We start from the raw sequence: 15,807 nt of genomic DNA, 5'->3' as shown, positions 1-15,807 counted from the left end.
GGCGGATCTCACATCCAAATGGCACCCTCTTTACTTATCCTGGTGGGGTCGCCTTGACACCATTAAAATGATGCTATCCTCCATTGTCCTATATACTCTCTCTAACATTCCAATCCCCATCCCTTCTAAATTTTTCAAAAAGATTAATTCTACTCTAACGTCCTTTCTTTGGAATAAAAAGAAACCCCGAATGTCTCTAATCCGTCTGATCCGTCCTAAATCAGAAGGTGGGGTTAACTTTCCCGACTTTCCTGCTTACCATAAAGCATTCCAACTGCGACAAGCCTCTTTTTGGTTACAGGACCCACAGGACCCTAGCGCCCCCTGTCCTCTATGGACTAAATTTGAACGTCTTCTTCTTTCCCCCTTTTCCTTTGCCGAATACCTTTCCTTCTCTCGCAAACCCGTTTCCATCTCTACTCCTATTCATAAATTTACTGCTAAATTGCTCCTATCTTCTTCTCATTCTCCTCCCACAACCATTGCTCATTATTTAGAATCTAATAGTCTACTTTGTGTCTCTCAGACGGGTTTCCGCCCGCAGCACGGCACTGAAACGGCTCTCTTGGCAGTGACGGAGGCAGCGAGAGTCATGCTGGACCGGGGAGGAAAAACAGCCATCATACTCCTCGACCTCAGTGCCGCGTTCGACACAGTTAACCATGCCATATTATTACATTGTCTGAAGGGCATGGGTGTGTCGGGCGCGGCCCTAGCATGGCTGACCTCCTTCCTGGACGAGCGATTCTTACAGGTGTCTGAGGGCGAGGTGGCGTCTTCAAAGCATCCGCTTAGCTGTGGGGTCCCCCAGGGCTCCTCCCTGAGCCCCACCTTGTTTAATGTTTACATGCAGCCTCTAGAGAGGATAGTCCACCCTTTTTGTGTGCGTATTGTCACCTACGCCGACGACACCCAATTGGTGGTCTCTTTGGACCACACTGAGGGGTCGTCTAACACCTTGGGCCCCTGTCTAGAGGCTGTTGCTAAGTGGATGCAATCCTCCCACCTCAAACTCAATGGGGAGAAGACTGAGATCATGTTATTGGGCAACCACTCCTTGACCACCTTGGCTCCCATTTGGCCCTCATGTCTCTGCTCTCCCTCTCCCCCCAAACCTCAGATAAAGAGCTTGGGAATCTGGCTTGACAAAGCGCTGGACTTCTCGGTCCAAGCCACTAAAATCGCTTACACATGTGTTGGGCTAATGAAAATGCTCCGCAAAGTGCTCCACCTGCTTCCATTCCAGGCGAGAAGGATCATGGTGCAGGCCCTGATACTCTCCCGCCTGGATTATGGAAAGGCTCTTTATTTAGGAGCCCCGGCGGTAGTGACTAAACGGCTTCAAGTCACGCAAAACTGCGCTGCCCGACTACTGTTTAACATTCCTCGCTGGCAATCAGCGAGGAATGCACTAAAAGAACTCCATTGGCTTCCAGTGATTGCCAGAGCGCAGTTCAAGGCCATGTGCATTTTGCACAAATCTTTCCACCGAATGGGCCCTGCCATCTTGTTTCCCTTGGTGGTAACCTTATGCACCTTCTAGAGCTCTTCGCTCCGGCTCACTGCATTTGGCAACCACAATTAAAATCAACAAAGCCCGATGGGGCGGCCGCTCCTTTGCCCACACGGCTGCAAAACTCTGGAACTCTCTCCCTTTAGCCCTGAGAGAGAATAGCAACCGAATGTCACTCAGGAAAGCTCTGAAAGCCCACCTGTTCGCAAAAGCGTGTTGACGTACCCGGTAGCCCGCCACAGTAATCAGTCTAAAGAGCTGCGAGCCCTCCGGGTAGTTACGCGCTATATAAGTGCAATTTTTCATTTCATTTCGTTTCAGTGTCAGGACCAGCAATGTCCAGGTGACTCACCACATGCAGGGGAATCATGGCAGGCCCTAGGTAATCAGGGGACCCCACACAACTCAAATGTGACCCTCAAAAGGACCCACAGGCTGGAGGCACTGGAGTCACAAGAGGACCTTGAGCAGCCCACCAAAGAAGCAAGCCCACGATGCAAGTGATGTGGTCACTGGAGGTGCTTGAGGTGAGGGATACTTGGAGCCCGAAGACCATGATCAAACAAAGCCAACAAGCCTTGGCAACAGCCAGTCGACTTGGTTCACAGGGGTTTGGTACCTGCAACTCCGACAAAGGATACTTGCTTCATGCTTGGTGAGAGGACAGGGCACACCTCCCTGTGACAGGATACCTATTTTTCTACCTTCCCCTGCTTGAGACTGGCTCAGCAGCAAGTGGGCAGAATCTTGAGGAATGTGAGAAACCACCACCTGTGTAGCCTTTTGGAGTCCGTGGGAGCCCAGGATCAGCAGACCGGTCAGCTTAGTTGCAGTGCCTGCAGATCCTTCAGGTTTCTTGGATGCTCACCAGCCTTTGGAAGGTTCCTGTTTGGAGCGCAGGCACATACTTTGCAGCAGACGAGCAGTGCTACAAGATCAGGATCAGCTGGAGCCTTCCCAGTTGCAGCCTTGATGCCCAGTATGGAGTCCAGTAAAGTCCAGAGTGCCCAGACGGTTGTAGAAGAAGTGGTATCTCAAAATTAATCTTGTCCCAGAAATAATCTAGGGACCCACCGTCAGGTAAGCTCTTAAGTACCCTAAGAAAAGGGTTGGGATGTTTAAAGTTCCCTCCCAGGGGAAGGGTTGGACAGTGGGGAGGATACTCCCATGTCCTTTGTCCAGTTTTGTGCCAGAGTGGGAGCCAATGGATCCCTGAACTGGACTATGCAAGGAGGGCACCAAATGTGCCCTACAAGCAGACTGAGTGGTGCTAGAAAGCACTCCCACCTGGACCCAATACACTAAACTCAATCTGGGAGGTGGTCACACCTCCCTGTGACAGGATACCTACTTTTCTGCCTTCCCCTGCTCGAGCCTGGCTCAGCGACAAGAGGGCAGAATCGTGTCACTGGTCGGCAGCAGCCATGTTGTGCTGTCCGGGTCTAGAAGACTGGTACCACGCCTCCCAGAGGAGCTTTACAGTGCATGGAATCATACCTCCACACTGTTTATGGTGCGGGGGTATGAGTCCAACATGTTTGATACCAAATATGATAGGGCTTGTTCCAGCCAGTTTTGCGATGGTCAACTCATAATGACGTGATGCCCCTCTATATATTATATGGCTGTCGCAATTACCACCCAGGAGAATGGACTTGGTAGGCTGTAGGGAGTCCTGCTCATGCAAGGGCACCCTCTCACTCAGAACCGAGCACCCTGCCATCAGGATTGAGACTTATAGGTTTTTCGTGCAGGGACCAGAGATATAGGAAACCTATATTTTCATAAGCGGTGCTAGAACCAGCTTATGCAGGGTGCAATGGCAGGCCTGTAGATTCGGTTTGAGGGTCTCTCATGGGTGGCATAATACATGCAACAGCCCATGGGGGACCCCTGGTGTACCTATGCCCTTAGTACCACAGTACCATATATTAGGGACTTATAGGGGTACACCAATCCGGGAGGTAGCTAAGTACTTACCATAAACAGTTTAAGTGAGAAATCACAGACACTGGGGTGCTGAATAGCAGGATCCCAGTCAGACTAGTCAGAAACAGCATAGCACTAGGCAAAATGTGGGGGTAGCCATAAAAGCAGATCCCACTTTCCTACTGTATTCCAAGAAAAAAATACATTTTTCTTTAACAATGCAGTCACAGGTTTCATATGTGATACATAGTTGGGGAAAACTGGGCATGAATTCACATATGCCCATGAGTGATCTGAGACCTGTTTTATCTATGGTTTGATTGAATCACCTGATATGACATGACCAAGGTATTCCACTTTACTTTTAACAACTCACACTTCTCCATTTTTAACTCCGCCCCTCTCTCTTGCAAACCACCCCATACTTGGTTGAGAATGGTGCCTTGTTCAAAACATCATCATCATCTTGGAATGCAGCTACACTTTTCATATCTCTAATCAACTAATACATAATTCTCTTGAGCACTGATGCAGCCCAAGCCTAACTAAAATCCCATTCTACAATATTGGAAAGTGCCAACTGGAAAACCAAATGCTGTATAGTGTCTGGATTCTGGCTTCAGAACCACCTGATGATATGCAGAAGCTAATTCCAGTTTCATAAGCCACTTTGCCTTAGACACTGGCACCAACAAATCTGATGTTTTTGATAAAAGATGGAAATCAATCCAAATGGTGTTGTTAAGGCTCCTCAAAATCCACGTAAACTCTTCACTCTCCAGTGCGTTTGTGTGCCACAACAAGAGGTGATAACCAGAGTAAAAAATTCAATAGGTTCAATAATAATTTTGTTACACAAACCCATAAACTATTTCTCTAAATCCTCCCTAATGGAAAATAGAGCACTGTGAAGTTTATGGTTCACTGGAATGGATCCTTCTTTGACTTTTCTTCTGTGTTGGAAACCCTCTAATGGTACCCACCTTTTCAGAAAACACCAAAAAGAATTTAGCGTTAACCTCTTCCACGAGAACTACACAAACCACTGACACCTGGTCTTTGTTACTGGATCTTAAATCCATGTGGAAAAGTCTCTGGCGGAACCAACCTAAAATGTACAAGCCATTTTCTGCCACATACATTTTTTCCAAACATTCTTCTACCCCTGAATACCAAGGTGTCTTTGAAGAATCTAGCCTATCCAAATCTCCTCCTCTCAAAGGACACAGGAGCACATTCTGGAGGCTCTAACACTCTACCTGGCCATTGTTCCTTAAAAAGTTTCTCTGTAATCCTAGTGATTATGGACCTGAGTCCTCCAACAGTTTCAGCATTTTTTCACCAACCAACACCGCAATGTACGGATCAATACACTTAGCAGGACCACATGTGGGAACCTCTTCCTCACAGATTATCAAAACTATGTCTTTAATATCATCCTGTTGTTTATCAAATTTATTGTCATTAACCTCTTCTGACATTGCAGAGACTACATTAATCACTCTTCCTGGTTGTTTCTTCTAACCCTGACAATACCTTAGCAAAGTGTCCTACTTTCTCACAATTCCTGCATGTGATAATTTTGCTGGTGATAATTTCCCAACTTTGAAATGAGCAGTTTCCATAACTAGAGCAAATATTTGTTAGATTCAAAAAAATTCTACTTGAATTTACTGTATCTCTAGTAATTCTGTCATATTTAACATTACTGTTTTCCCTTTGTCTCAACGCACTGATAACATTCATGTTTTTGTCTTCCAGCTCTTTTCCTAAGATCTGGGACATCTCAATACTCTTGGCAATGTGCAGTATTTCTTCCAGCGTAGAATTACCTAACACCAACAGCTTTTGTTGAATACAACTATACTCTGTTGAAAATTAAACCTCATCTCTAGTTTCTTTATGCCCGCCATACTTTCATCCATGACTTCACCTCCTCCTCTTTGTACATCAGGTAAGTGTTTGTAGATTGCACGTACCTCAGAGCCGATACAATGTAACAATAAATATTTTTTTCTTCCTGGACCGATTCTGACCGCACCAATAACAACCAAGAAAGTTTGGAAAGCATCAAACTAAATCCTCCAATTCACTAGCGGGTCCCAAGGTGATTCTAAAAATGGAGTAGGCAGGTTAAGTGACTGAATCACATTACTACAATAATATTTGCCCAAAACCAGAGATGTGCATATCATGCACTGTGAACAAAGTGTGTGCATCACTGATGCCTGGGAAGCATGGTAGAAGAGTGTGCACATCACTGCACAATAATATCACCCAAGATAATGACGCACTTATAATATAGTGTGTGTATCTATGTTTATCTTGACATAGCAATAAGGGCAAATTCTGAGGTAAAAGGTCTCTTAGCAGAATGCCTCTTAATAATGAAAACAGGATCATTCCAGACCACAAATGGTGACTTAAAAGAAAAACGCATGAAATAGGAGCTGAAAACGCATCGTCAATACTGAGATTAATGTTAGAGCCCAATCAAAAATAATGATCAAATTCAATGACTCATTCCAACAAAAGTGACAATGGTAAAAACATGTCTGTACTGATGAGCCACCCAATATAAAATGGCAGCCAAAACAGCATGATGCTGCATAATTTGGAATCCACAGCCTTCTTGCAGTGAACCTCTTCTAAGATTTCTGCCAATAGGACGGATGATGCGCAAGAGTTGAAATACCCAATGGGTCTCACGGACACAGCCACTGCCTAACATGGTGCTATTGCCATGCCCACTAGTACTGACAGAATCCCAGTATGTATATAATCCACAATGAAGAACAATCATCAATTTTTCCAAAACAAGAGACTTGCAGTAAATGTGTCCTGTTCATCAAAATTCCAATAACATATGGGTTCTCATGGCAGCTCCAGCTCTCCTTGTTGCCAACAAAAGTTGTAGTATTCCTCCTCCAGTTAGACATGGCACACAGTGTAGCTTTACAAGAGGAGTTTATTGAATGCAGAGCTGCCACAGAATGGGTCAACTCACCACCAGTAAGCCAGCTCATCTGTCACAACACATTCAATAATAAACATTCAAGCGCTGACTTCACCACATTCAGTAGAATGCTCATATCAAAATTCTTTACACTGGAGTACTACACACGCCTAAACACCTGCTTCACTAATGTGGCCAAAAAGGACAGGTAAAACTGAAATAGCACAAACATGATCAGGGTGAAAAGCCTGGATAATTGCTGGCTGCCCAGCTGTGCCAGCGCCAGTCGCTGGTGGCAATCCGCCCATTCGGGATGAGACTGGTGCTCTCCTGACCCATTTCCAGGGCATTGTAGAATGGTTTGTGAAATGTTATTCAAAACTCTAATGCTCAGATACCTTCGCTCTTCTAGCACAGATAGATGACTTTCTAGTGCAATTCTAGCTGTCACCCCTTGTAGCTGAGTGGTGAATGTATTTGGAGAGTGACATTACAGAGGAAGAAGTGGCAGAGGCCTTTTTGGAGTTACCGACCTCTAGGTATCCTGGAGAGGACGGGATCCAAGGTGAGTTCTACTAAACGGACAACCCCCCTACTACTCTCCCTGTTGGGCCAAACATACATTGATGCCACAATGCAATGCTCCTTGGGAATGATTTCCAACAAGGCCACCAGCTTGGTTATCCCTAATAAAGGCAAGGACCAATTGGACTGCGCCAGCTAATGCCCGATCTCGTTGATCAATGTAGACTCGAGATCCTTGCCAAAATCCTTGAAATGCTGCAGGGAAAGGTTATCCCACAGCTACGCCATGAGTCCCAGGTTGGCTTTGCTCCATACCACATGATCCATGAATATCTACAGACTCTTCTCCATGTCTTGTCACACATAAAGGATTACCTGAAAGAGAAATTGGCTTCCTCCCTCGATGACAAGAAAGCATTTGATCCATTGGAATGGCTCAACCTCTATTGAGGACTGACCAAATAGGGCTTAGGTGATGAGTTCATCTTCAAGGTGTAACTTCTATACAACTCACCAGTGGCAGTGGGTAGGAGCGGGGATTTCCCTTGAGTTTGTTTCGGATCAATAGGCCCATATGACAATACTCACCTCTCTCCCCCTTCCTGTTTCTCCTGCCACAGGAACCTCTGTTACTGGCCATTCGCCACTCGACAAATCTGTCCAACATAACCATTGGAGGCATCACAGGGAAGGCTCAGTTATATGCAAATGATATTCTTCTACATCTTTCCCATCCTGATTCATCACTAATGGCATCCATGTCCATCATAGAATACTTCTCAGGCACATCAGGGTCCAAAATAAATGAGCAAACTGCAAAGCCCTCCTGATGTCCAATGAGACTACTAATAAATGCCTCCGTAGCTGGTATATGAGATGGATATCAAAAAGACTCTGTTATCTTAGCATTTGAATGAACAGTGGCTTTCAACGGATGGGTTAACCTCTCCAGATTGAGTAAGATGCAAACAGTGAATATAATGGTGGACAAATGTATAACTCCGTCTTCAGCATGTTGCCCTTGAGAGTCCCACGTACTCTCCTACTAGAGATAGATATGGATATCAGGTCACAGATATTGCACAAGTGTCACCCACACATATAAGCTGCTGTGCTCTGGAATGACACGTAAGCTGGGGGCCTCTGCCTGCCCCACATCACCTCTTACAACCTAGCCTTTCACGTCGCCTAACTGCCCACCTACCTACATCACTCAGTGGAGACACAGGTATGTGCACAGAATGACATATCCCCCCTTCTTGCTGCCATATTTAGAGCATGGGGGGTGGCTCATAAACTCTGAGGGCTCAACTTGTATCTACAGAGCACTGAGCTTGTGTGGAATAACCCCCTGTATCACCAGCAAACCATTCCTATGAGCCACATGGAGTGAAAAGGGCATGCTCCACATCAACCATCTCCTCAGTCAGAGCATGTTTAAAGCATTCCAAATGCTGCGGGAGGAATTTTCCATCTCCCTACTGGAGGCACTGCCAATTGATCCTCTGGCTGCACTCAATGGAACTCCCTGCTTCATCCATTTCAAAATACCTCGAGTTGTGGGACAAATACAAGAGTTTAGTCTCTGGACTCAATGGAGTCCTTATAAAGAATGTGCATTTGACCCTTACTCTCAACCACTCCAGCACTCCCTCCACCAAGCAAGACCACTGCCCCACATCTGCCTTCGGAGGTGTTAGGAAAATGACTGTGATATGGATCTACATACAATGACCCACCCACATTCTCCCTGCCTATTTGGCATTTTTCCAGAACAATTCTGATGCTCCTAGACGAAATGCACACATACATCATGGTCATGGTGCTTGCAAAGATGTGCATCCTCCGTAACTTGCTGCAACTCATTTTCCCAACACATGGATTGAACTGTAGGAACCCCAATAGTGGCCTTTCAAGAAAGGTTCACATATAATCTTGCAGACAAATCAGAGACCAACTAGACGGCTTGGGTTGCCTTTCTGATGGATGTCTCTGGGTTAGACTGACTGACTGGACCGGCTTGAACACTGCTTTTCCCTCCTCTCCAAGGCTAGGCACCACATGCATCCCCTTTGCACCTCACTGCTGCACCCAGGGCAAAATACCAAGATAACAGTTTACTAACGTAGAAATTAACATGCACGCTGCAATTCCTTGTAAGCCTCCTTGCCAAATGACATCTGGACTCTGTTCTATATCAGCCCAACCATCCACCCTCTCCATCACTAATCACTGTAGGTAGGTCATTCCCTCCTTGGTTCTGGATGCCTTGTAGCCTATCTCGGCCACATACCACAGTAGGCTTAGCAAGGTAGACAACTTAGAGTCTCAGTCTACGGATACTGATGTTATAGTGCATTGGACCATTGTCCTTGTTTTTTCTCTTTCTCTTTTTTTCTATGTTTGTCTATCTTCACGTCCCTAAGGGATATGGGGAGGGGGATAACCCTTACAGTGTTAGCTGTGCTCACCCAGCTTAGCGGACTATGGACAACAGCGACTTCTATGTTAAAGCACCATAACTGACAATTTGAATGTCTCATTGCTTGTGTGAATTTTTGTGTGTGCCTTCACCCCTTTTACTTCTCCTCATCTTCCCTCTTCTTATCCTCCTAAAACCCTCTACTATATCCCCAGGTGTTTTTTAACACTACACACAGCCAGACCTCCTAAATGTACCCCTCTCATGGAACTGCACAAGACTGTAATTGGTAGACAGGACCCTCCGTGGCTCGGTTACCGTTATGGCTATGCAAGGGCTGTCCAGATTCAATAATCTGCTGCTCCACCCCGTGACATCATGGGTCGAAGTCTATTGTCTATTGTATTGTTTGTGAGAAATGCCACAACAAAAAAAATGGTTAGTGCTTTCTGACAGTATGCATGGGTATTAATAGAGACCAAACCTAGCATTATAGTAATGGATCACTGACCTTTGGTGTGAGTCTACAAATATGAATAAAACTTCTTTTTATAGAGGTAGAATATTTGTTGGTGTGGATTTCTATTGTGGTGTTCTCTGATGAGGGGAGCTTTGACATTCTTTCAGAAAAGCCAGAGGCTATAAGCAGTTCTATTACTGGTATGATTATTGTAATTGTAATTGCAATTCTAACTCCAACTTGTAGAGTGCATAATCAACGTCAGGTCTCTAAGTGCTGTGAGAGAGAGCCCTACCCTAGCACATGGTAAGGATATAATTGATTAGGTTTTGCCCCAGGCTTCCACAAAAAGGAGGGTTTTAACTTCTTAAATGTGAGGAGGACGTGTTCCTTACGCAGATTCTCCGGCACCTTTTTCCATAGTTGAGGAATTGAGGTTGAAAATGCTCTAACTCCTTTGGAGGCCATGTTAAAGTGGGGACAGGCCAGCAAGCTGTCCTCCGAGGAACAGAGCCACCTGCTAGGTGTGCAGCTTACTAGACAATCTTTATTGTAGGTTAGGGCCTGGCCATAAATGTTTTTTTGCCTGATACAAAGGCCCTTAAACCTGGTTCTCTGCCTGACCGGGAGCCAGTGTAGCTGGCTTAGGAGTGGGGTGGTGTGGGCCCTCCTAGGAAGTCTAAAGATCAGTCTGGCGGCATTGTTCATGATCACCTGTAATTTGGCAAGCAGATTTTCTGGGAAGCCAATGTACAGAGAGTTTCCGTAGTCCAGTCTTGACACTATCATGGCCGATACCGCATTCTGAATGTTGCGAAGGAGAGAAGGGGAGATAGTTTCCATAACTGTCTTAGCAGACCAATACATGTTGCTACTACAGCAGATACCAGGTGGGTCAGGGAGAGCTTGGCATTAATTTTCATAGCCAGGCTTTTTACGGCCTGGGCAGGTTCGGGATTTGTGCCCAGCTCTTGTGGCCAAAAGAGGTCGCTCCAGAGATTGTTGTCCGTGGTGATGGCCAGTACCTCGGTCTTATCAGGATTGATTTTGAGGGAATTGGCCATGATCCAGTTGACTGTGTATTTTAAAATGTTTTGCATTATTGTGTAGGCAGCAGGGGAGTTGTCTATCTGAATGATGATTTAGGTATTGTCCGAGTAGTTATAAACCTGACACTCCATATTGTTCCAGGCAATGATCTGACTTATAATGTGTCACTATCCAAGTGCATTTGATGAAATGCAGCTGTTCTTTAAGCCAGTGCAGTTCTTTCAGGGGTGGTATGATATGATTGGATTTCTTGATTCCATTGTCAATTACTTGAATGCATGAACTGCATAGTCCAAAGCAAAAGAGATGATGGGAATACTGTTATAAATATATCAGAAATTGAATGTGCACTGTTTTATTGCAGCTCACTGATAAATAAGACTAGACATAGAAAACAGATATGTGACAATAATGAGTGTGCATGAGGTATGCATTTAAATGGCAAGGGAACCTAACCAGGCTTCCGTCTAGATGTAAAAAGGTGTGAGCATCTTTCTCATGAAATAAAGTGTTGCTTTCCTTTCTCATTTACCTTTCCCACTGGGTTCCCACATTCTACGGATCATAGTGGAATCAGAAAAATCAGGGGGCTTAGGTGTACATAACACCCATGAAGAGGTGTGAAGGTGGATCTTGCTGAACATGTATTAGTTGATTGACATTATCAAGTGTTGTGATTAATTTCCTTTTTGTCTGTTTTGTGAGTTGTGCAATTATTCTAGCCGAGCTCTTGTTGGTACCTTAGTGATGAGGTTTAAGATCTGGAGGATAGTTCTTCCACAATCATGAACTGTAGTCCACATGTTTTTTTACCTTATATTGTACATGTTGAGGTTGAGTTTATTGACATCTGTTATTGCCTTGTGCATAACAAAAAGCATGATTAGTTCTTCTTGGAGTGAGCCAATATGGTAGGCTTTGAAATAACAAAATGTCTGTTTTTCGCTTTTGGGTGGAGTTGATGTGTAGGTGTGGCATGACGAAAGAAAAAAGGATTGACGAGGCAGCAATAAATTCATCTTTAAATGCAAAAGCTTGGGGGAGTGATGTCCTACCGGCCATAATATATAAGTTGTCCATAGCCCAAGTGGCCACATTTTTAGTCTTCCTCCTTAATGAAATTTTGAAAGCATTTGTGATATCCAGTTCCTTTATGGAAGCAGTGATTATCAACATTCTTAAAATGGGTAATAAACCTCCTGAAAAAATAGGCCCATACCACCCAATTAGCTTGCTTAATAGCGATTACAAAATCTTTAAAAAAATCGTCACAGCCAGGCTAGCCCCTTTAGCATAAACTTTGGTCCACTCAGACCAAAATGGATTTTTACCGGATCTCAGCAATTTGTGTTATTAGTCATTGATTATCACTCAATTACACTAGAAAGGCGGCCATTAACATGTTCAATGCTAAAACGGCATTTGACCTAGTACAATGGGAGGTCCTGTTTGCCATATTATTGAGCTTTGGATTTCCTGCAGAAAGGGTTCATTTATTGGAAAATCTACACAAGAGGGCTAACATCATAATCAATTTGCAAACGGTGGGTTGAGTTTTAATTAAAAGCGTTATGAGACAAGGGTGCGCTATGACTCCTGTTCTTTTTGGTCCCTTCATTGAGCCCCTGGCTGCTGCATTAAGGTAAGATACGCAGTTTAGCGCTCCCATCCAGGGTGCATCCAAGTTAAAACTCCTTGCAGCTGTTATGATTTAATAAGTAGCTGCCGAGGAGCAAAATATCCTTAACACACTCCCACACATTCAGGCTTATGCGGATATTGGGAGCTGCAAAATTTATTATGGCAAACACTTAGCTCTTTTATTTAACAGTACTCCCTAAGATCTACCCATCGAAATGAGACTACATTATTCGTCCCATCAAATACCTTGAGAGTTATGTCTCACATCATTTTGCAGATGTATTTAGATTAAACTATACCCCACCATCCTTAAAAAGGTGCATGAGTTACTACTCGAACGGCTTTCTTTGCCTCTAACTATTATTGGACTCAAAGATTTACTTGAGTTGGCTATTCTTCCGTTAATCATTTTTATTTTTTCAAATGTCATGATCGAAATTCATCAATCTTTTTTTAAACGAAATAGATCAAATGTTATGCCATTTTGTATGGCAGGGGAAGGCGATCCACACTAATTTGTTGACAATTCAATTAAATGTTGAAAACGGAGGCCTGGCTCTTCTGCACATTCACATTTTCGAAAAAGCTGCCTTCCTTGACTGGCTTGTCCGTGCAGCAACAATGAACAACCAGTCAGATTGTTTTTATCTTCAGCAGATTCTGTCAGAGGCCAACATCCAGCTCCCTGATTTTTTAAAAGTACCACAACTGCCTAAATGTACTAGATACAAGCTTCCACAAATGTTGGTTTTCAGTTATATGACACTAAAAGATGAATTACAGTTTCCCCAGTTTCACCCCTACATCCATATAAGAGAGTGACCCCGGTTAGGAATACGATTAGAGGGTGCAGTTGTTCAGTTATTCAGGGATGGGAAAGTGCGGGATTTCACAGGCTCTGTACATTTTTGCAGACCGGGACAGAGGGGTCTTGGGAACGACAGACTGCCAATAATTTACCCACCCCCCAAATAGCATTCTCTTATTTGCAAACTAGTCATTTTGTACGAAAGAACCAACATACATTTAATACACTTACTATATTAGCAAAGCTTAATATGTTACCTGTCTCACAGGAATAGGCAAATGGTATCATCTACATTAGAAATTACGCTAGCCAGTGGTCCCCTCAGTTTTTACCAAAGATATGGCCTCCATAAAATGTGAGGCGCACATAGCCATTCATAGAGCAAATTTATAAATGATGGCTTTTTATTCCAAAATGGATGCTGTATTGCACTCCATATCAAACACAAAAAATGTACTCCACCAACTCATCAGCATTCTTTAGATGTGGTCACGGTAAGGGCAACTAATTAAATATTTGTTATACATGCCCAGCACTTTGCCACTTTTGAGTGTAGAAATTTCAGTTTATCAGTGATAAGCTGCAGGTTCACAATTGTCCCAGACCCCTTTGGTACTTATTTGGCATGTGTGCTCCACATGAAAATTACTCTACGACAACTACAATTTCATTTTATTGCCACACTGATTGACAAATCTCTAATATTGCAGAAATTGAGATCATCTGAGGTTCCTACATTTCAACTATTGCTACGAAAAATGAAACAGGTTAAACAATATAAAGAGCTGCACATGCAAAGAATTTGTGCTGTTAACAAATTCAGGGAGATTTTATTTAAATATTTCAGGTTTTTTAGCTGTGTGGGGTTAGAAACCCTGTTTATATTTTGTGTGCGTATTAATGACTACCATTTAATGGGATAGCATTTCTTCTTTCTTTTTATGTATTTTTGCTGAATATGTATAAAAACAAAATTTTCCACTTTGTACAAATATTTATGAAGTTTTGAATCGTGATGGACATTTGTAATTTACTTTTTCTACCGGAGTTATAAAAAAACTGTGCGATATGGGGGTCTCTGGTTGGCACACATAGGTACCTTCGTTCAAATAAGTAATCTTTCTTCTAGTCAGGGTAAGGGTTATAAACTTCTAAAATACCCCGGCTCACCCCCTTGGTAGCTTGGCCCGAGCAGACAGGCTTATCTCAGAGGCAGTGTGTAAAGCATTTGTGAACACATACAGTAATAGAGTGAAAACACTACAAATGAACACAACACCAGTTTAGAAAAATAAGTCATTTTTATCTAAACCAAACAAGACCAAACGACAAAAATCTAAAAAACAGTAATAAAGATATGGCTTTCCAATGCTAGAAATAGTTTTGTTCAAAGCAAATTGCAGATGCAACACTTTTCACACAAAGTACCTTGGATGTGTTGCACACACAAACAAAAAGGGCCGCAGGGAAGGTGATGCGTTGGTTCCTTACACTTAGGGAAGGTGGTGCGTCGGTTCCTTGCTCCGGGGAGGTGATGCTTCAGTTCCTTGCTCCGGGGGAGGTGATGAGTCAGTTCCTTAGTGCTGCACAGGGGAGGTGATGCGTCAGTTCCTTACTGGAGAGGAAGTGATGCATCGGTTTCTTACTACGTGGGGAGGTTATGCATTGGTATCCTACTGCCTCCCCCAACGATTCGACAGATCAGGCGCCTCGATGCGATGCGACGATCCGGGATGAGGCGTGTGTTCTTGCAGCCGCACAGCAGGGCTTGCGTCGGAATTGGTGCCCTGATCTTGGACTTCGGAGATCGGTGCATTCAACCCGGCATGCAACAATTTTTTGAGCCTCAGGCAGGCGCTGAGACGATTTCTTCAGCGGTGCATTGGAAACAGGTGCAAATGCGTCACACTTCTTGTTGTTGCGTTGCTTTTTAAGCTCCCAAGAGCCAGAACAACCTCCAGAGGCACAGAACAACTACAGGCACCACTTGGTAGGTCAGAACTACCAGCAAGTAAGTTCAGGGTATCTGGGGGTGAAGTATTTGTGTCCCTGAGACTTCAGAATAGGAGGCAACCACTTTTTCAAGCCCTTGGATATCTTCCTCAAGCAGGGGACACAGCAAACAGCAAAGTCTTTTTTTCATTTCCTTGGCAAGAAGTAGCCACTGCAGGCCAACACCAGACAGTAAACAGCACAGGGGCAGTGATTCCTCCTCAGCGTCAAAACATCATCGACAACCCAAAGCAAACCATTTCCCAGCCCCTACCATTGCATCAGGAGGCTGCAATCACTCATTGCATATTACTGTTATGGTCTCTTTGTATGATTAGAACCTTGTTTTTATGTCACAAAAAGTCACAACCTTGATATGTAGGTTCCACTTTCACTTGGGATACCATGCACTGGATTTTGAATAATGTGAATAAGCATTTACATAAACAACTTGAATTCATGAATATTTTGTGATACATGTTCTTTTCTGACATCTCCATGCCTTTGTTTA

The sequence above is a fragment of the Lissotriton helveticus genome, chromosome 4_1, assembly GCF_964261635.1.
Source record: "Lissotriton helveticus chromosome 4_1, aLisHel1.1, whole genome shotgun sequence".
Taxonomy (NCBI): domain Eukaryota; kingdom Metazoa; phylum Chordata; class Amphibia; order Caudata; family Salamandridae; genus Lissotriton; species Lissotriton helveticus.
Note: the sequence above shows the minus strand (reverse complement) of the source record.